General features: G+C 39.5%; 1 protein-coding gene across 3 annotated transcripts in view; it reads left to right on the forward strand.

Moving 5' to 3' along the window:
- The window catches only part of smtnb (smoothelin b), a 322,821-nt gene that overhangs the window by 67,905 nt on the left and 233,863 nt on the right, over nucleotides 1–21,053 (forward strand). The gene's annotated exons all lie outside the window — the stretch shown is intronic.

Genomic DNA, 21,053 nt, shown 5'->3' on the forward strand with positions numbered 1-21,053 from the left:
ACCACTCAAAGTATTCACTTTCTGCACCGGTACACCTAGGCTACAGTGAATACAATCTACAAAATGAACTGTAATTTCTAATCAAAGCTAATTTCACAACACCCTAATATCTACACATTAAGTGCTAAGATGGACAAGGGCAACAGATTCCCAGAAAAACCATTGTCTGAAAGTTCTAATTCAATTCACACAGCATCCTCACTTGAAATATATTGCTGCTCTTTCAATAAGGGTCTAAATTCTGGATTTCCTCTCTCAACAAAGTGGGACTACCAGTGGCCACAGTACAATAAAATCCCTGTTGTCTGGAATTTAAGCAACAGGCAAAAAAAAATTATAGAAAATAAATAGATTAAAAATATACAAAAGTTTACAATTGGCACTCTCTAGTGAACAGTTCAACAATCACACAACACATAGTCTCAAGCAACTGGAAAATTCACTTATCCGGCATCTACCAATCCCCATAGATGCCAGATACAGGGGATTTTACTGTTCTGCACTGACTCATTAAAATTGCTCAACACTACCAAAAAAGTTGTGTTTGTTAGTATGACCACCTTTGTAAATGAATGAACAAACAAAATCCTTATTCTTAAATTGTGTTTGAATTTAACCAAATAGCCTCATGCATATATCATTTAAAAAAAATCTTGGTACTTTCTAATATCTTTTTTAATTACACATTCTGTATTGATCAACCCAGATGAAGGTATTTTAAAAACAGGGAACAGGAACAAGCCCTTCAGGCCACAATTTTTGTGACAAATATGATGCCAAATTAAATTAAAATTCTGCTGCTTGCACACAGTATATAACCAACCTATTCCCTGTATACTTGTGAGTCTGTTTACAAGCCTGTCTGATATGCTTCTATCATATCTGCTTTATTTCTATCTCTGGCAGCCTATTACCAGAAACTTATTACTCTCTCTATAAAATACTTCCGCCACACATGTCCTTTGAATTCCCTCCACCACTCACCTCAAGCTCATATTCTTTAGTATTTCAGAAGAAGATTCTGACTGCCTATCCTATCTATGCCTCTCATAACTTTATACATTCTTTTTTGAAAATTTTATTTATCACTTGCATCAATGACAAACAATTAATCAATTTTATATAAATTCTACATTACAATACTATTCAATACAAGATGATACAAAAAATGTTTATTTCTCTCCCCACCCCATCCCCCCAAAAAAAGAAAGAAAACACCTATAATATATAGATCACTATTCATATTTCCCTAACGTAATTTTGTATCTTCTAATTATTAATTGAGAGCAGTGGGTAATGTGGATGGACTTTTGTTAATGAATTCCATCTATGGTTCCCAAATCTTATAAAAGTTTCAAATCTGATTCCTTAAACTATAAGTATTTGTTTCTAATGCTATACAGTTTTGTATTTTAGTATTCCATCTATCCATCATTATAACACTTTCTGTTTTCCACACATTTTTTGCTACCGCTATTGATATTCTGAAAAATTGTACTTGATATTTATCAAATTTCAATTTTATATCTGCTTCGTATATATTACCAAGTAAAAATATTCTCAGGTCTTTTTGTATTTTTATCTTCATAATTTGTTCGAATTGCTCAAATATTTCCAAAATTTTTCCACTTTAACACAGGACCAAACTGAATGTAGAAAAATCCCTACTTCTTTGTTACATCTAGACATTTATCAGAATAATTTAGTTCTTGGAAAAACTTCTCTGGTATAGAAATGGGTAATGATTGAAATAAATACTATATTCCTGGAAAAATATTCATCTTAATACAATTTACCCATCCTATTAAAGTTATTGGCAGATCTTTTTCATTTTTAAAAATCATCCTCAATTTTTTTAATAGTGGTAAATAATTCAATTTAAATAAATTATTTAAATGTCTATCTATTTTTATTCCTAAATATTTAATTGCTTCTTTTTGCCACTTAAATTTTGTCTTTTTTTTTACTTTGTGTTTAATCCATATCAACCATAGGCATCACTTCACTCTTATCAACATTTACTTTATATCCTGATACTAAACCATATTCTGCTAATCTAACATTTAGTTTACACAATGATATTTCTGGTTTTGTTAAATAAACTAAAATTATCTGCGAATAAAGTAATTTTATGTTCTTTATTATCTATCTCAAAACATTTAATCTCATTGTCTCTTCTAATTATTTCCACTAAAGGTTCTATAGCTAAAGTAAATAAAAATGGTGATAATGGACACCCTTGTCTAGATGATCTTTCTAATAGAAAAGGCTTTGATATTTGCCTATTTGTGACCACTTTAGCTTTTGGTTGATTATATAATGCTCTAATCCAATTTATAAAAACATTTAGAATTCCAAATCTACTTAATACTTTAAATAGAAAGTCCCATTCTAGTCTATCAAATGCTTTTTTTCTGTGTTTAATGTTACTGCAATTGCTGGTTTATTTTCTTTTTGTGCTAAACTTAATACATTTATAAATTTAACTATTATCTACAGATCTATTTTTAATAAAACCAGTTTGATCCATATTTATTAATTTTTGTAAATATTTAGTTAATCTATAAACTAATAATTTAGATATAATTTTATAATCTGTATTTAATAACGATATAGGTCTATATGAAGAAGGTTGTAAGGGATCTTTTCATTTTATTGGACAACTTTTATTAATGCTGTTTTAAAAGATTCTGGAAAATCATGTGACTCTATCATTTGATCTAATAGTTTCATTAATACAGAAGCAGAAGTTAACAATTCCTTAAATTCTTTATAAAACTCCAAGGGAAAACCATCTTCTCCCAAGGCTTTATTGTTTTGTAATGACATCAAAATCTCATACACTTCTATCGCAGAAAAAGGATGAGATAATTCTAAATTTTAATTAATATTTAACATATGTAATTTAACTTGTAATAAGCATTTCTCTTTTTTCATCATTCAGAGATTCTGACTGATATAATTTTTTATAAAAATTCCTAAAATTATCATTTATTTCTTGCTTCTTATAGGTGATTTGACCAGTATCCTCCTTTGTTGCAATTATTGTTTTTGGTACTTGTTCAGTTTTTTATTGCCATGCTAATACTTTGAGCTCTTTCACCTAGTTCATAATACTTCTTTTGTGTTCTCATTATATCTATTTTTACTTTTCCTCTTCATATTTTTGAATATCTAAGTCCTTCTCTAAATTTAATATTTCATTTTCCAATTGGTCTACCTCTTTCATATGTTCTTTCTTTATCTTAGAAGTATAACTTATAATTTGACCTCTTAAATATGTCTTTATAGAATCCCATATAATAAATTGGCTCATCACTAAATTTTCATTAATTTCTAGAAAAAAGTTATCATTGTCTCATAAAATCACAAAAATCTTTTCTCTTTAATAATAATGTATTAAATCTCCATCTATGACCTATATTTTGTTCTTCCTCCAATACAATTGATGAAATTAAAGGTGAATGATCGATAAAACTCTCAATTGGTATTCAATCTTTTGCATTAATATATTTTGTTTCTAAAAGAATAAAAAGAATAATCTCTATTCTTCTCCAAATATCTACAAGTCCCATATCTTTCATTAAACTTGTTGAAATCTTAACTACTTCACTTTTTATAATTTTACCACCTGATCTATCTAATTTTGGGTCAAAGGTAAAATTAAAATCTCCTATTGTACTTGCTAATTGCATAAATATATCTTCTATAAATTTTCCATCATCTACATTTGGTGCATACACTTTGAATAAAGTACAATATTCTGAATAAATTTGGCAATTAACCATCACATAACTTCATGCTGTATCTATATTTGTATCTAATATTTTAACTGATAAACTTTTATGCATTAATATTGCCACACCTCTAGCTTTGGAATTAAATGAAGAAGCCAATACGAATCCAACCAAATCTCTTTTCAACTTTTTAATGCTTTTTCCATCAAATGAGTTTCTTGCAAAAAAGTTATATCTACTTTTGTTTTTTATATACATTAATAATATTTTTCTGTATTATTGGATTCTATATTCCATTTATATTGATAGTAATAAAATTCAATTTCCCTGCCATCAAATACCTTTATAAAATACATTGTCTATCCACCCCTCCTCTCCCAGTCCTCCCACTCTCATAGTATTAATAACACATCTCATAATATCCTTGATAAATCTAGGTGTACAACAGAAAGGAGAAAGAAAGGAAAAAGAAGAAATTCCCCCCCACAAAGACACATGATGTTTTTATATCTTTAAAACCCTGATCTTTTTGGGATATGGTTGAAACCACACTTCGTATGATTCCGTAGTAGTCAGCTCCATTTTCCCAACTAACTCACTAGAAATGCAAAACAGTCCCCCGTTGCATTATGACTATACATTCTTGTTCATTCATAACTCTTTTAAACATATATAGATCATTTATAGATTAAAACCCTCCTCCCAACTAAACTCTCTGGAAATTTTCAATTAGATTTTAACTCATTCAGTCATAGATCCTTTCAAGTGTCAACAACCACCTATCTCTCTTTTTCTGGCAATGAATCAGCATACACCTTTACCTCATTAGGCTCTTTTTTTTTTTAAAAACTTGTTTTTTGGAACAAAAACTTTCAAAACTACTGCATACTTCAAGACAAAGGCATAATTTTTTTTTCCATAATACATTTTTGAATGTGTTAAATTCTTTTCTCTTTTTTAACAAATCCAAACTTGTATCAGGGTCAAATAAAATCTTATTCCCATTATAAAACAAAAGTGTCTTTCTTTTGCTTATTTAGACACAATTTCTTCGTAAAGAATAAATTTAACCAATATCAGACGAGGTCTCTGATCTGGTTTCAATGTCTCCTTGAAATTCAGTCACCCCTAAAGATTCTGGAATCTTTGTTTTCAACTATACTCTCTCTACATTTTTTAACTTCTTCCGTTAATAACATTATTCATTTAATTTTTCATATCAGCTGCAGAAATAAATGACCCTTTCATTTTACTCATCATTCTAACCATAAAACCTTGTTCAGAATGTTTCTCTTGCTCTTCCTCCTGTCCACTGGAGCTGGAAGCCTCTTGAGTCTTTTTTAAAATTGCCTCCTTTTTTTTGTATTCTGCACATGCTCGACACCTCACGCATATGGAGAATCACTTCTTCACCCATAGTGGGTGCCCATTGTCAGGAGAAACCCTGCACAGCAGTGTCCAAGGTCTCTCCAGCTCCTGGTTTATCTTCCATGAGCTGTACTTTCCTAACAGCTCCTGGATCCTTCTTCAAGGTAGGCCTTTCTTCTTTATCTTGATCTTTTTATTGCTCAGTTTCTTATATTGCAGGTACACAATCCTTTATTCGGACATCTAAAATCCGGAAATCTCCAAAAACTGGCATTTTTTTCCTGGTGCTGGTACAGCAGAGAGAGAGAGAGACATCAGCGCAACTAAGCTAGGTGGGGGGGGGGGGGGAGAGACAGCAGCGTGACTCGGTCAGGCAGGGGGAGAGACGGCAGCGCGACTCGTGGGCAGGTGGGAGGAGAGAGAGAGACAGCTGTGCAACGGGTGGGTGGAGAGAGACAGCTGCGTGACTCGGGCAGGCGGGGGGGGAGAGAGACGGCAGCACAATTCGGCCGGGCAGGTGGAGAGAAACGGCAGCGTGACTCGGATGGGCAGGGGGTAGAGACAGCAGCGTGACTGGAAGGGGGTGGAGATGGCAGCACAATTCAGGTGGGCTTAAATCTGGGGCAGCTGGCTTTTGTTCTGAAATCCGGAAAAATCCAAAATTCAAAACACACTGTCCTCCAAGGATTCTGGATAAAGCATTGTGTACAGCTGACTTTTTTTTCTTTGGTGACCTTTTAGATTGTTCTTTAAATCTTCAGACAGTTCTCTCAACTATATTTCTTAACTTGTTCAAACTTCAACTTTTTCGAGGAGAGTAGGGATTTGCAGTCTAACCCCATGTCATCATGTGACACGTCCCCTCATTATTTTGTACATTCTATCAGTTCTTCCCCCATCTTCTGATACCTCAGAGAAAACTCAAATTTGTCTAACTTAAGGGTAGCGTGGTTGGCGTACCAGTTAGCACAATGCCTTTACAGCACCAGCGATCAGGACCAATGTTCAAATCCCGCATTGAGTGTAAGGAGTTTGTACATTCTCTCTGTCTGCGTGGGTTTTCTCCGTGTGGGAGAACCCGGGGAAAATTTAATATTCACATTAAATTTTGCTAAATCTCTTCTGTACCCTTTCCAAAGCTCCACATATTTCCTGCAGTGGAGTTGCCAAAACTTCACAGTATTCTGAACGTAGCCTAACCAAACTTTTATATAGCATAATCGATTTCCTCATCCTTTGTGGGGCTATCAATTAGACTCGTCGGACCAGAAGTCGAGATTAATAGGCTTTCATCACTATAAACTTACAGTCATATCTTACATGCTGTTAGCCTGATTCCAAGGCTAAGGGAGAGGATTAGGCGATACCACCTTAATTAGTAATCCTAGAGGGGGAGGAGTTACAGTATTGGGGCTGGCCAACCAGTACAATCCTTATAACCAGTGCGGACTCAAAAGGCCAACGTGGCCTGTATCCGCTCCATAAATGGTTATATGGTTATAACACAGTGTTCCACCACACCCTTGTACTTAATTCTCCCGCCTAATGAAGGCAAATGCCATGTACCTCTTTACCCTATCAACTCACAAAGCCATTTTCAGAGGGCTGTGCTCAAGAACCCTGAGATTCCTCTTCTCATCAATGTTGTTGGGAAATTCACAATTAACTATGTACTGACCCCTTACTTTTGACCTTCCAAAGTGAATAACCTCACCCTTGTCTGGATTAAACTCCATATATTACTTTTCTGTGCAAACCTGCTAACTGACCTGCCTGTATTTGTATATAACAAACAACAAGGGTCTAATCATCCCTGTGGAAAACTACTGGTCATGGACCTCCACAATAATGTCCTTCCACCACTACCCTCTGTCATCTATGGGCAATCCAATTCTAAATCCAAACTATCAAGTCACTGTGAAATCTATGCATCTTTTCCTTCTGGATCAACCTATCATAAGGGACCTTGTCAACTGCCATACTAAAGTTCATGTAGACAACATTCACTGCCCTACCCTCATCAATTGCATTTGTCTTCTCAAAAAACAATCAAATTTTAAGGTGTGTCCTGTTCTGTGCAAAGGCATACTAACCATCCCTACCTCTACTCTGACCATGCCCTTTCAACTGCATGCAAATCCTATCCTTAAATATCCTCTTCAGTGGCTTCTCTACCACTGATGTGAAGCTCCCTGGCCAATAATTTTTTGGATTATCCTTATTTTCCCTTGAACAAAATAGGATTGTCTTCAGGAGACAAAATAACTATTTATTTCATAATTTTGTTCAAATGATGATAAATGTTAACATTTTTTTTTTTGAAATGCTGACATGTCTCCCGATAGCTGAACATTTTAATCATGTTCTTTAAATCCCTCTGCTTGTTCAAATCTGAAATCTTGAGAAACATAGGTCAATTATTTCAAGTGCTATAAAAACAGTTTGCCAGAAAACTTTAAAGTAACAGAAATTGTAAACATCTGTGCTCCATAAAAAAAATCTATTCAGTCAATTCACAGATTCTTGTACTGATTTGAGAAGCAAGAAAAATGTGGATAAAGAGAGATGTAAATAAAGTTGACAAGTTTTCCTAGATAGTTCATTGCACTCTAGCTTGTCTTGAGAACGCTCTCAACCTTCAGCTTTAATAGACATTCTAAAATTCTGGTGATGGGCTTCCTGCATTTTTTTAAATCTAAAAGCTCTGTAATTAGTCAGTTCTGAATGGATGTTTACTAAACAATAGTGCTGGAGCTGTTATCTCATTTGATGTTGTTGACTAATCTGATGTCCTGGATATGGTGTATTTAGATTTTAGAAGGCTTTTAATAATTTTCCACACAAGGTTGGTCAACAACGTAAGGACACAAAGTCAGAAATAATATGATGTGGATTAAGTATTTGTTATGCAGAGAACAAAGTGGAAATAAATGGATCCTCTTGCTTTCACATACTGTGACTATCCTCAATGGCAGGAAACAAGCAGAAGTGTGGAACCAGGGGCACTCTCTCAGATAAAGGGTTAGGCTATTTATGGACTGAGATGAGAAATTTCTTCATTCAGTGTCTGGAATTTTCCACTCAAGGGCTATGAATGCTCAGTCTTGGAGTTCATTCAAAATGAAGATTGAAAGATTTCAAGACAGTAGGGGAATTGAAGGTTATGAGGAAAGTTTTGTTCAATAGTCCTGAGGTAAAGTTAAGGCTCTTAAACAAGGAGATAAGGAGATTTGCAATCCCACAAAGATGCAGATTATATTTATGGATCCTGAGGATTTCTGACCCTCCAGGATCAAAACTTAGGTGATTTTTTTGATTTCATCTCCCATAGACCGATTTTTAAAAATAAGCATTGCACAAGCTCCTGTCAGTTTTTTGAATTTTTTATTTGTTTTCAGTAAATACAGAATGTAGGACTCAATTAATATACATTGAATATAAAATCACAGAAAAACATTCATAAGGTCTGAAAAATTAAAAAGCAAAGGAGAGTTCCTGTTCATCCAATGCCCCTCCCCAGATATGAAAGAAAAGATGACAGACAGCAGGGAAGAGAGGGAGATAAAAAGAAAGAAAATAGAAAAGAAAAAGGAACAGGATCAAGGTTTGACATCTCAGAGACACATCATTTAAAAGTATTAAATTTCTAATAAGGAGTATACTATTGACAAATATTAAAATAAATTATACAATCTGGGCATTTAAGTCATCTAAATAAGGGCACAGTTTTAATAAATTTAGATTTACTTCTGGAAAAATTAATATTCATAACTGCCAAATTCTTCAGAAGAAACCATTCCAGATCTAGAGGGAAGTTCACCTCCACAATTTTTGTCAACACTTCTATCCAAAATGGTCTTAATTTTGGGCATATCCAGGTGGAATGTAAAAAGGTACTAACATCTATAACACACCTAAAACATCTATTGGAAGATTCTGGTTTATTTTTGTATCTTTTGAGGTGTGAAATGTAATTGGTGCGGAAAATTATAATGAATCAGTTTATATCTAGATTTAATTAAGGTAGTCATATTATCTACACATAGATCTGACCAGCATTGTGGCTTGATTACAATGTCCAAATCTGATTTCCATCTCTCCCTTGATCTACCAGATTTTGGACTTTGATCTTGGTCAGAGCATATGTATTTTAGAGATAAATTTGGTTGCATTCCCCTTTTGAATTAGAATTTCATGTCTGAGCACATTGGTAGGACCATTAATGGTCCCCATTTTTCCCTTTATTTTTTTAAAGATTGCAATTAGAGATAGTAGAAGAATGTGTTGTTAGGTAAATTATATTTATTTTTAAGTTCTTCAAAAGACATAAATTGCCTCTGTTCACAACAATCTTCAATGCACCTGATACCATGTTGGTACCAGGTAGCCAAGATTCTATTACCCAAAGCCATGTGTATTAAACTGTTTTGAGATGGAGGCATCTTTGAGGATAATCTCTTTTTTAATCGCACAAATTGTTTAATTTTAAGTCCAAAATATAAATTACATTTTTCAATAATGAGTTATTTGTTTTCCTTTTAATTAATTTAAAATTCCATTTATAAAAAAATTCTAGCTAGCTCCTGTCAGTTTTAAAAGTAAACGTGACATATATAGAGCCATAAGTTCAAAATTAATAGGAGCACATTATCTAAAATAGATATCTTTTCAAATCAAATCACTCATGTGAACAACACTATTTTTAACAACACTATTTTTAAGATGCAATGTACCTGAAAACGGCAGAAAAATAGCAGTGAACATTTATCCTGTATTTGGTCATCTCCATTGCCAGTTGCTTGAATTCCCACGCTTTATTTTTTCTTGGCATTATTACCCTTTAAAGTTATTACTGAATTCTTGTATCCCTTTCACATTTGACAAATTTAAGTACAGTACTTTTCTTTTCAAAGTAACATTTCTATTTGAACTGCTTCAAAACCTTTTGAAAATGTTTTCCTGAAAGTGGCTGAAAACTAAGAGACATAATTCCAGACAGAAATGGAGGGGAGTGTTAGATTTTTTTTTTAAAAAGTAGTCAAGGCACTTAACAATGTATAATATAATTTGACAGGCAACCTCTCTGGGACAGATGCCCAAAATCTTGATGACACAGTAAATCCACAGAAACCATGAATTACTGGAAAATTAATTATATTATTAAATCAAAAGAGAAAGCTTAAACTTGCCAAAAAAGAGTTGTCTGTCTAGAGGTTGGGTTTTTGAGAATTTAGCAAAGCATTACCAAGAAAGTTATATAGAATAGAAAAACTGAAAATGTGAACTAGCAAGAAACAAAAACATTAGAAGAGCTGGCATAATATGTATAAAGAAAACATTTTTTAAATGGATCCCATAAAAACAGTTGAGGAAGTTTATAATGCAGGATGGATAAGAAAATGGCAAAAATATTTATCAATTACTTCATCTGTTATCATGGAAAAAGACAAAACCTCCCAGAATTGCTGAAAATGGAAGTCCATATTCAAATAAGCTAACAATAGAAGTTGTTATTTGTAAAACAAAATGCATTTGGAGAAATTAATAAACCTGAAAAGTGATTAAATTCCAAGGGCATGATGATCTGAAAGAGGTGGTTGGGTATCGCAAATGCATTGGCTATTATGTTTGGAATTCTTTGCATAATATAAATTGGTGGTACTCTAAATGTATTGCAAAGAAGGAAATGAGAGAGAAAAACCAAGGAATTTTTGGCTTGTCTGTCTAACATCAGTAATTGGGGAACCTGCTGGAGTCTATAATGGATCTGATAAAGTTATTTGAGAGAAATAATGGTTTGAGCAGAGTCCACAAAAAAGATGTTGTTTCAGAGTCCAGAGGATATGCACCACAACACAGGGTTACTTAAACAAAAGTAGTTTTTAATTATATTTGAACAAGAAAACCGAATTGAACTTTAACTTATTACTTAACCTTCTTTCTCCTTTCTTTGGCTTGGCTTCGCGGACGAAGATTTATGGAGGGGTATGTCCACGTCTGCTGCAGGCTCATTGGTGACTGACAAGTCCGATGCGGGACAGGCAGGCACGGTTGCAAGGGAAAATTGGTTGGTTGGGGTTCGGTGTTGGGTTTTTCCTCTGTCTTTTGTCAGTGAGGTGGGCTCTGCAGTCTTCTTCAAAGGAGGTTGCTGCCCGCCGAACTGTGAGGTGCCAAGATGCACGGTTGGAGGCGATATCAGCCCACTGGCAGTGGTCAATGTGGCAGGCACCAAGAGATTTCTTTAAGCAGTCCTTGTACCTCTTCTTTGGTGCACCTCTGTGTCAGTGGCCAGTGGAGAGCTTGCCATAGAACACGATCTTGGGAAGGCGATGGTCTTCCATTCTGGAGATGTGACCCACCCAGCGCAGTTGGGTCTTCAGCAGCGTGGACTCTGCCGGCTCGAGTACTTTGATGTTGGTGATGAAGTCATTCCAATGAATGTTGAGGATGGAGCGGAGACAGCGCTGATGGAAGCATTCTAGGAACCATAGGTGATGCCGGTAGAGGACCCATGATTCAGAGCCGAACAGGAGTGTGGGTATGACAACGGCTCTGTATACGCTGATCTTTGTGTGTTTCTTCAGGTGGTTGTTTTTCCAGACTCTTGTGTAGTCTTCTAAAGGCGCTATTTGCCTTGGCGAGTCTGTTGTCTATCTCTTTGTCGATCTTTGCATCAGATGAAATGGTGCAGCCGAGGTAGGTAAATTGATTGATCATTTTGAGTTCTGTGTGCCCGATAGAGATGGTGGGGGTGGGGGGGCGCTGGTGGTCATTGGTGGGGAGCTGGCTGATGGAGGACCTCCGTTTTCTTCAGGCTGACTTCCAGGCTTAACATTTTTGCAGTTTCCGCAAAACAGGACGTCATGCGCTGGAGATCTGGCTCTGAATGGGCAACTAAAGCGGCATCGTCTGCAAAGAGTAGTTCACAGACATGTTGCTCTTGTGTCTTGGTGTGAGCTTGCAGGCTCCTCGGATTGAAGAGACTGCCATCCATGCGGTACTGGATGTAAACAGCGTCATCATTGTTGAGGTCTTTCATGGCTTGTTTCAGCATTATGCTGAAGAAGATAGTAAAGAGGGTTGGTACGAGGACACAGCCTTGCTTTACGCCGTTGTTAATGGAGAAGGGTTCGGAGAGCTCATTGCTGTATCTGACCCGACCTTGTTGGTTTTCGTGCAGTTGGATAACCATGTTGAGGAACTTGGGGGGCATCCGAGGCGCTCTAGTATTTGCCAAAGCCCTTTCCTGCTCACGGTGTCAAAGGCTTTGGTGAGGTCAACAAAGATGATGTAGAGTCCTTTGTTTTGTTCTCTGCACTTTTCTTAGAGCTGTCTGAGGGCAAAGACCATGTCAGTAGTTCCTCTGTTTGCGCGAAAGCCACACTGTGATTCTGGGAGGACATTTTCGGCAACACTAGATATTAGTCTATTAAGGAGAATCCTAGCAAAGATTTTGCCTGCAATGGAGAGCAGCGTGATTCCCCTGTAGTCTGAGCAGTCTGATTTCTCACCTTTGTTTTGGTACAGGGTGATGATGATGGCATCACGAAGGTCCTGAGGCAGCTTTCCTTGGTCCCAGCTGAGCATGAAAAACTCATGCAGTTTGGTATGCAGAGCTTTGCCGCCAGCCTTCCAGACCTCTGGGGGGGGATTCCATCCATACCTGCTGCTTTGCCACTTTTCACTTGTTCAATTGCCTTATATGTCTCTTCCCGGGTAAGGACCTCATCCAGCTCTAGACTCAAGGATTGTTGAGGGAGCTGGAGCAGGGCGGATTCTTGGACTGAGCGGTTGGCACTGAAAAGGATTGGAAGTGTTCTGACCATCGATTGAGGATGGAGACCTTGTCGCTGAGTAGGACTTCGCCGTCTGAGCTGCGCAGAGGGCTTTGGACTTGGGGTGAGGGGCCGTACACCGCCTTTAGTGTCTCATAAAAACCCCTGATATTGGAATCTATCATAAAAGAAGTAATAACAGAACACTTGGGCACAAATAATAGTATAAGGGCTAGTCAGCATGGGTTCCTTAAGGGTAAGTCATGCTTGACTAAACTTCTAGAATTTTTCGAGGATGTGACAAAGAGGGTGGACTTGGGAGAGCCAGTGGATGTGGTGTATTTGGACTTCTAGAAGGCCTTTGATAAAGTACCGCACAGGAGACTAGTGGGCAAGATCAGAGAGCATGGTATTGGAGGTAAGGTGCTGACATGGATAGGAAATTGGTTAAGAAATAGGAAACAAAGGGTTGGAGTAAGCGGGTCTTTTTCAGGATGGTAGGATGTGATGAGTGGAGTGCCGCAGGGATCGGTATTGGGTCCTCAGTTGTTTGTAATTTATGTAAATAATTTGGATGAGGGGATTGTTAATTACATGAGCAAATTTGCAGATGACACTAAACTGGGTGGCAGTGTGGGGTGTGAGGAGGATGTCAGGAAAATGCAGAGGGACTTGGACAGGTTGGAAGATGACATTCAATGTGAGCAAATGTGAGGTTTTCCATTTTGGGGGCAATAATAGGAAAGCTGAGTATTATTTAAATGGAGACAAGCTAGGGAATGGGGAGGTGCAAATGGATCTGGGTGTACATGTTCACCGGTCACTGAAGGCTAAAATGCAGGTTCAGAAAGCTGTGAAGAAGGCAAATGGCATGTTGGCTTTCATAAAGAGGGGATTGGAGTATAGGAACAGAGACGCCCTTCTGCAGTTGTACAGGGCCCTGGTGAGACCCCACCTGGAGTATTGCGTCCAGTTCTGGTCTCCAATTTTGAGGAAGGACATACTAGCTATAGAGGGTGTGCAGCGCAGATTTACAAGGTTAGTTCCAGGGATGGCGGGGTTGACATATGCTGAAAGGCTAGAAAAACTGGACTTGTATCTGATGGAGTTTAGAAGGATGAGGGGGGACATGATTGAGGTATACAAAATTATCAGGGGGATAGACAGGGTGAAGTCGGATTACTTGTTCCCAATGATGGGGGAGACGAGGACTAGAGGGCATAGTTTAAGAATACAGGGTAGGCCCTTTAGGACGGAGATGAGAAAACATTTTTTTACCCAGAGAAGTGTGAATCTGTGGAATGCTCTGCCACTGAGGGTGGTAGAGGCAGATTCGCTGATTATGTTCAAAAGAGAGTTAGATAAGACTCTAGTGGGCAAAGGAGTTGAGGGTTATGGGGATAAGGCTGGAAAGGGGTACTGATAGTAGTGATCAGCCATGATCTGTAAAATGGTGGTGCTGGCTCGACGGGCCGAAGGGCCTACTCCAGCTCCTATTGTCTATCGAAGTCGCTAATGTCGGCGCTAAGCTGGGTTCGTTTGGCGAGGCTAGTCCACCACTCATTTTGGATCTCCTGGAGTTTGCGCTGAAGATGGCTGCATGCGAGACAGAAGGCTCGTTTTTTTCTCTGACCAGGAAGGCTTTGCAAGGTGAGCCTGGTGGGCAGATCGCTTCTTTGCCAGCAGCTCCTGGATTTCCTGGTTGTTTTCGTCAAACCAGTCCTTGTTTTTCCTGGAGGAGAAGCCCACTACCTCTTCAGTGGATTGCAGTATGGCCGTTTTCAGCTGATCTCAGAGGGTTTCAGGAGACGTGTCCATGAGGCAGTTTGCATCCTTGAGCTTTGCTTGGAGGTTTTCCTGGAAGTTTCCTCTCACTACGTCTGACTGCAAGTTTCCAACATTGAACCTCTTTCTGGGGGCTCCACTGTTCTTGAACTTTGGCTTGAAGTGAAGGTTGAGCTTGCAGCGAACAAGCCGGTGGTCAGTGTGGCATTCCGCGCTGGGCATGACCCTGGTGTGGAGCACATCTCGTTTGTCTCTTCCTCGCACCAGAATGTAGTCCAGGAGGTGCCAGTGTTTGGATCGGGGATGCATCCAGGTAGTCTTCAGGCTGTCTCTCTGCTGGAAAAGGGTGTTAGTAATGACAAGCCGCTGTTCTGCGCAGTGTACCAAAAGGAAGCGTCTGTTGTCATTGCACTTGCCGACACCATGCTTGCCAAGGATTCCTGGCCAAGTTTCTGAATCTTTGCCAACGTGAGCGTTGAAGTCGCCAAGGATGACAACCTTGTCGGCTGTAGGGGTGCGTTGGATGAGGTTGCGCAGATCAGTGTAGAACTTGTCCTTTTCTGCTGGTTCCGCCTGACGGGTTGGAGCATAGACACTGAGAGTGATGTGTCGCTTGTTTTAAAGGGGGAGTAGCATGGACATGATCCGGTCAGAGTGGCCTGTCGGGAGGTTTTCGAGTTTGGAGGCAATGGAGTTCTTGACCATGAAGCCAACACCAGATAGGCGTCGTTCAGCCTGAGGCTTGCCAGACCAGTAGAGTGTGTAGCCCGCGCCATGTTCTTGCAAAGCGGACTTCGCTGAGAGCGGCTATGTCGATGTCGAGTCTGAGGAGATCATATGCGATTAGGGCAGACTGATGTTCAGGTCGGTGGCTGTCAGCCTTGTCTAGCATGGTTCTGATGTTCCAGCATGCTAGCTTGAGTTTGTATGTATCTTTTGAGGGGGAGGACGTGGACCTGTCCTCGGGCCTGCGCAAAGGAGGTTTTAGGTGGAGTGCAGTGTGCGCAGTACTGGCCCCACACTTACACCCATGATTCGTGTGCCATGGCCAAGCAAGCTGGGATGTGGCAGCGAGTTCCTTGGGTCGTTGGTTTTATATCGGAGTGACCTTCTCCTATGCAGGTTACTTAACCGAGCTGAAGAGGCCTGCCTCCCCTTTTAGGTCAAACCATTTCTGGAGATCTACGACCGCTGTCCATACCTAACTCTTCTTTCTTTGGCTTGGCTTCGCGGACGAAGATTTATGGAGGGGGTAAAAGTCCACGTCAGCTGCAGGCTCGTTTGTGGCTGACAAGTCCAATGCGGGACAGGCAGACACGGTTGCAGCGGCTGCAGGGGAAAATTGGTTGGTTGGGGTTGGGTGTTGGGTTTTTCCTCCTTTGCCTTTTGTCAGGCTCTGCGGTCTTCTTCAAAGGCGGTTGCTGCCCGCCAAACTGTGAGGCGCCAAGATGCACGGTTTGAGGCGATATCAGCCCACTGGTGGTGGTCAATGTGGCAGGCACCAAGAGATTTCTTTAGGCAGTCCTTGTACCTTTTCTTTGGTGCACCTCTGTCACGGTGGCCAGTGGAGAGCTCGCCATATAACACGATCTTGGGAAGGCGATGATCCTCCATTCTGGAGACGTGACCCACCCAGCGCAGCTGGATCTTCAGCAGCGTGGACTCGATGCTGTCAACCTCTGCCATCTCAAGTACTTCGACGTTAGGGATGAAAGCGCTCCAATGGATGTTGAGGATGGAGCGGAGACAACGCTGGTGGAAGCGTTCTAGGAGCCGTCAGTGATGCCGGTAGAGGACCCATGATTCGGAGCCGAACAGGAGTGTGGGTATGACAACGGCTCTGTATACGCTTATCTTTGTGAGGTTTTTCAGTTGGTTGTTTTTCCAGACTCTTTTGTGTAGTCTTCCAAAGGCACTATTTGCCTTGGCGAGTCTGTTGTCTATCTCATTGTCGATCCTTGCTTCTGATGAAATGGTGCAGCCGAGATAGGTAAACTGGTTGACCGTTTTGAGTTTTGTGTGCCCGATGGAGATGTGGGGGGGCTGGTAGTCATGGTGGGGAGCTGGCTGATGGAGGACCTCAGTTTTCTTCAGGCTGACTTCCAGGCCAAACATTTTGGCAGTTTCCGCAAAGCAGGACGTCAAGCGCTGAAGAGCTGGCTCTGAATGGGCAACTAAAGCGGCATCGTCTGCAAAGAGTAGTTCACGGATAAGTTTCTCTTGTGTCTTGGTGTGAGCTTGCAGGTGCCTCAGATTGAAAAGACTGCCATCCGTGCGGTACCGGTTCCTCAACATGATTATCCAACTGCACGAAAACCAACAAGGTCGGGTCAGATACAGCAATGAGCTCTCTGAACCCTTCTCCATTAACAATGGCGTGAAGCAAGGCTGTGTTCTCGCACCAACCCTCTTTTCAATCTTCTTCAGCATGATGCTGAACCAAGCCATGAAATACCTAACTACTACTTACCTAACTAACCTACCTAACTACTTAATCCCCCCCTAATACTAAGTGCAGGTGTGTGTAATGTATATTTAAGATTAGAAAAGTTCTTTGGATCACAATCCAATCTCACTGGTTGCAGGCAATTTTTGTTCTGTGCACAGAAGTTAGCATTAACAAAGTTCACCAGTCTTTGGTGCTTAACAGACACTCAGGAGGTTCTTGCTGGTTTTCAGAGAGAGATTCCTTTTCTAGGACATCTGCAACTGATTCCTTCTCAATCAGTCTTGCTGACAAAACTTGCTCCCTTCAGGGTTCTCTAGATTATCGTCTTTCTTTCAGGTCACCTTTCAGACCACTAGTCTTCTCTTTTGACCAGGCAGCCTTCCAAAGTTTGCCAGTTTGTCCCTCAGGAACAAATTTCTGTCTCTCTCCTCTCTGTTTCACACCCTCCCTCTCTAAGAGCAAAACTCTTCTCCTCTGCCTACCAAGATCACATGCTCTCCCAGGCAAGCTGCTGTCGATACTTTGTTGCCTCCTGCAAAAAGCATTCTGCAAACGTCCTGCAAATATTCTGTGTTTTAAAATGTGTGTGTTCAAGCTGTTCTAACAATTCCTCACAAACCACCTCTAAATACTCTGTCACAATGTATGAAAGCAAAACCATGTTTGACTAATTTATTGATAATGCATTTAATAGAGGAGATGAAGGTAAACCAGTAAACATGGTGAATTTGGATTTAGTCAAGGTCCTACACAGGAGCTTGTGTAATTAAAGAGTAATATAAAAACATGAATGGAGAATGGTGTTAGAAAGAGTGCAAAGAAAGGGAATAAACAGATAATTTTCTTTTTGATGATATGAAACAAAATAGGGATGTGAATTGTGAATAAATGCAGTTTTGAACCAATTGTGGAAATCTTCAAGAAAATACAGGCAATCTAAATGAGTGGGCACCAATATGCCAGGCAGAATATAATATATTAACAAATGAAGTTATTTAGAGGTGCACAAAAATTAAAAAAAAACTTTTATAAATAATGAAAGATTGTTGATATGCAAAATGACCTGTTATCCTTGTATGAAAGCCAGCACATGATGCAGCAGGTAGATGGGAGGTAAATGGCATGTTGACCATCATTGTAAAAGGATTTGAGGAAGAACATAAAGATATCTCCTAGGACCTTGATGAGGAGACACCTGGAGGAATGTGTACAAACGTGGGCTCCTTGCCTTAAGAATTGATATATTTGATTTAGAGGGATCAAGGATTTATTATACCACTTCCTAGAATGACAGATGTGTAAAGCAAGGAGTGATTGGGTTAGTCAGGTCAGTTTCTCTATATAAGGGTTAAGCCATTAAAGATATTTATTCTCCTTTTTATCTTCACTGAGAAGATTGTGATTCTTTGAAATTCTCTATTCCACAAGGTGTTGGAGGCTGTCATTGAATACTTTTAAAATAAAATGATGAGATTTCTGGATTTTAGAGTAATTGTGACAAATAGGGATAGGACAAGAAATGGTGTCCAGAGTGGACAACAGGTTGTGATCTTGTTGAATAGTGAAGAAAGTTGGAGGGATCAAATAGCCTACTTTGGCTTCCAGTTTCTAGAGTTCCTATCTTCCTATTTTAAAAGGCATTTGCAAAGAAGAGTGGTATATGGGTAACTCCAGAGTGTAGGGTCTTGTTTTTAATGCATATTCAGTAACAATGGAGTATTTAATAATTGAAGTTGAGCAAGTGGTGGACAAAAGCAGAGATTTTGGCAACGTGGGTAGGAGAAGATTGCATTAATGGCTTATTTTTTTTTAATTGAGGCAATGGTGAATTAAGTTCAAATTTATTTATCATCCGATTGTTCAAATACAGCTTAAAGAACCATCATTCTCCAGTCCTTGGTGTAAAACACACATGCAGACAAATGATACATATGCACAGTACATAAAACAAATATTCTTAAATAAATAGTAGAGTCATGGAGTGTTTATATGAGCAGTCTTTACTCATGCAGTAGTCTCATTGCCTGTGGGAAGAATTTTGTGAGCCCTCTTTAGACAACGATCCCAATAAATCATGTTGATTGTGGTGGGTGGTGGGGGTGGTAATGGAGATCCCAGTGATCCTCTCTGCTGCTTTTATGGTACTTTGGATTGACCTGTGATCTGATGTTCTACAACAACCATGCCACACTGTGATGCAACCAGCCAGGATGCTCTTGATAGAGCTCTGTAAAAAGTTGACAGGATGGTGACTGGTAGCCTTGACCACCTCAGTCTTTTCAGGAAGTGCAGTTGCTCTTGTGCCTTCCTGACAAATGAGGAGATGTTATGTGTCCAGGGTAGGTCATCTCTTAAGTGGACTCAAGAAACCTTGGTGCTCTCTTCTCTCTCTACTTCAGAACTATTAATGTGTAATGGAGGGTGGTTGTCTCTGGTCCTGAAGTGCACAATCATCTCCTTCGTCATGCTCATGTTGAGACTTGGGTTGTTATTCTTGCATCATATCACAGGATTTTCAACCTCTACTCTGTAGTGCGACTCACTGATGCTGATGATGAGACTAACTACCATTGTGTCATCTTCAAACTTGGTGACTCTGTTGGAGCTTGATCTGGCATTGCATTCATGGGTCAATTACATGAACAAGAGAGGCATGAGCACACTGCCCTGAGATGCGCTAGTGCTCAGTGTGATGGTGCTCAGCATTCAGCTGCCGACCTGGACAGACTGTGGTCTTTCTGTTAAGAAGTCCAAAATCCGGAAACTGAGAGGAGTGTTGTGTCCCAGCAAGGGGAGCTTCTCCACAAACCTTTGGGGTATGACTATATTTAAAGCTGAGCTGGTCAATAAAAAAACAGCCTGGAGTATGAGGCATTATTTTCCAGGTGGGCCAGGATGGAGTGGAGGCACGAGGCTACAGAATTGTCAGTGGAACGGTTCCATCTACAGGCAAATTAAAATTGGTCCATTGTCTTTGGGAGGTGTACTTTGATGCATTCCATCACCAGATGCTCAAAACATTTCCTAACGGTGGAGGTCATTGCCTCTCAGTGGTAGTCTTTGAGGACTGTTACTGTCACCCTGCGGGAAAATGGTGGCTGTCTTGAAATCCACAGGGATGATGGACTGCTGCAATGACATGTTGGAAACTTTCAAGGACCTCCATCAGTTTATCTGCATAGTCCTTCAATACCTGACTGGAAATGTCTGATACTGCTGCCTTGTGATAGGGTTCTTCTCACCTCAGCCACGGCTATGCAAGGGGGCCTGTTCGTCAGGGGAGATGGAGCTTTCTTTGGTATTAGCAAGTTCTTCTCATCAAACTGTGTGTATTCAGTCTGTCGGGAGGGAGGTGTCATTCATTGTCTTTGACTCTCAAAGTTGTCTTGTGGTCTGTGGTAGTTTTGATTACTTGTCACATGCACCTCATGTCACTGGTGTTGGACAGCTGACTATGGATCTTCTGTGCATGCCCTTGCATCGCTTTCCAGATTGCATGGGAGAGTTTGGCCCTGGCTGATATTCGTGCCACCTCATCTCCTGCCTTGAAGGCAGTGCTAATTTTGGTAAATGGCCTCAGTGATAATTGGTAATTAGGACATAATGCAAATTAAGTACAGGTAGAAAAGAATTTGGGCAAACTTGAATATGTGGATTGTGGAAAATGGGAGCAACTTAAAAGAGAATTGAATAGTTAAATCTTCTGAAAATTAATGAATTAAGATTTCAGCAGAATTTCAGATAACACAACATTGATGGAAGTGAAAGTGATCAACAAATCATCTCTGTTATATATTACACAAGATGCAAATGGTATGGAAGAGCAGATTGTTAATAAGAAATTTGTGCGTTCAGTGAGAGATCATTCGATTATACAGGAGTAAACATGCAACAGCAAGAAGCAAAGGAAGGATCAATGATCAGAGCTACTGTATCATA

The sequence above is a fragment of the Narcine bancroftii genome, chromosome 4 (assembly GCF_036971445.1).
Source record: "Narcine bancroftii isolate sNarBan1 chromosome 4, sNarBan1.hap1, whole genome shotgun sequence".
Lineage (NCBI taxonomy): Eukaryota > Metazoa > Chordata > Chondrichthyes > Torpediniformes > Narcinidae > Narcine > Narcine bancroftii.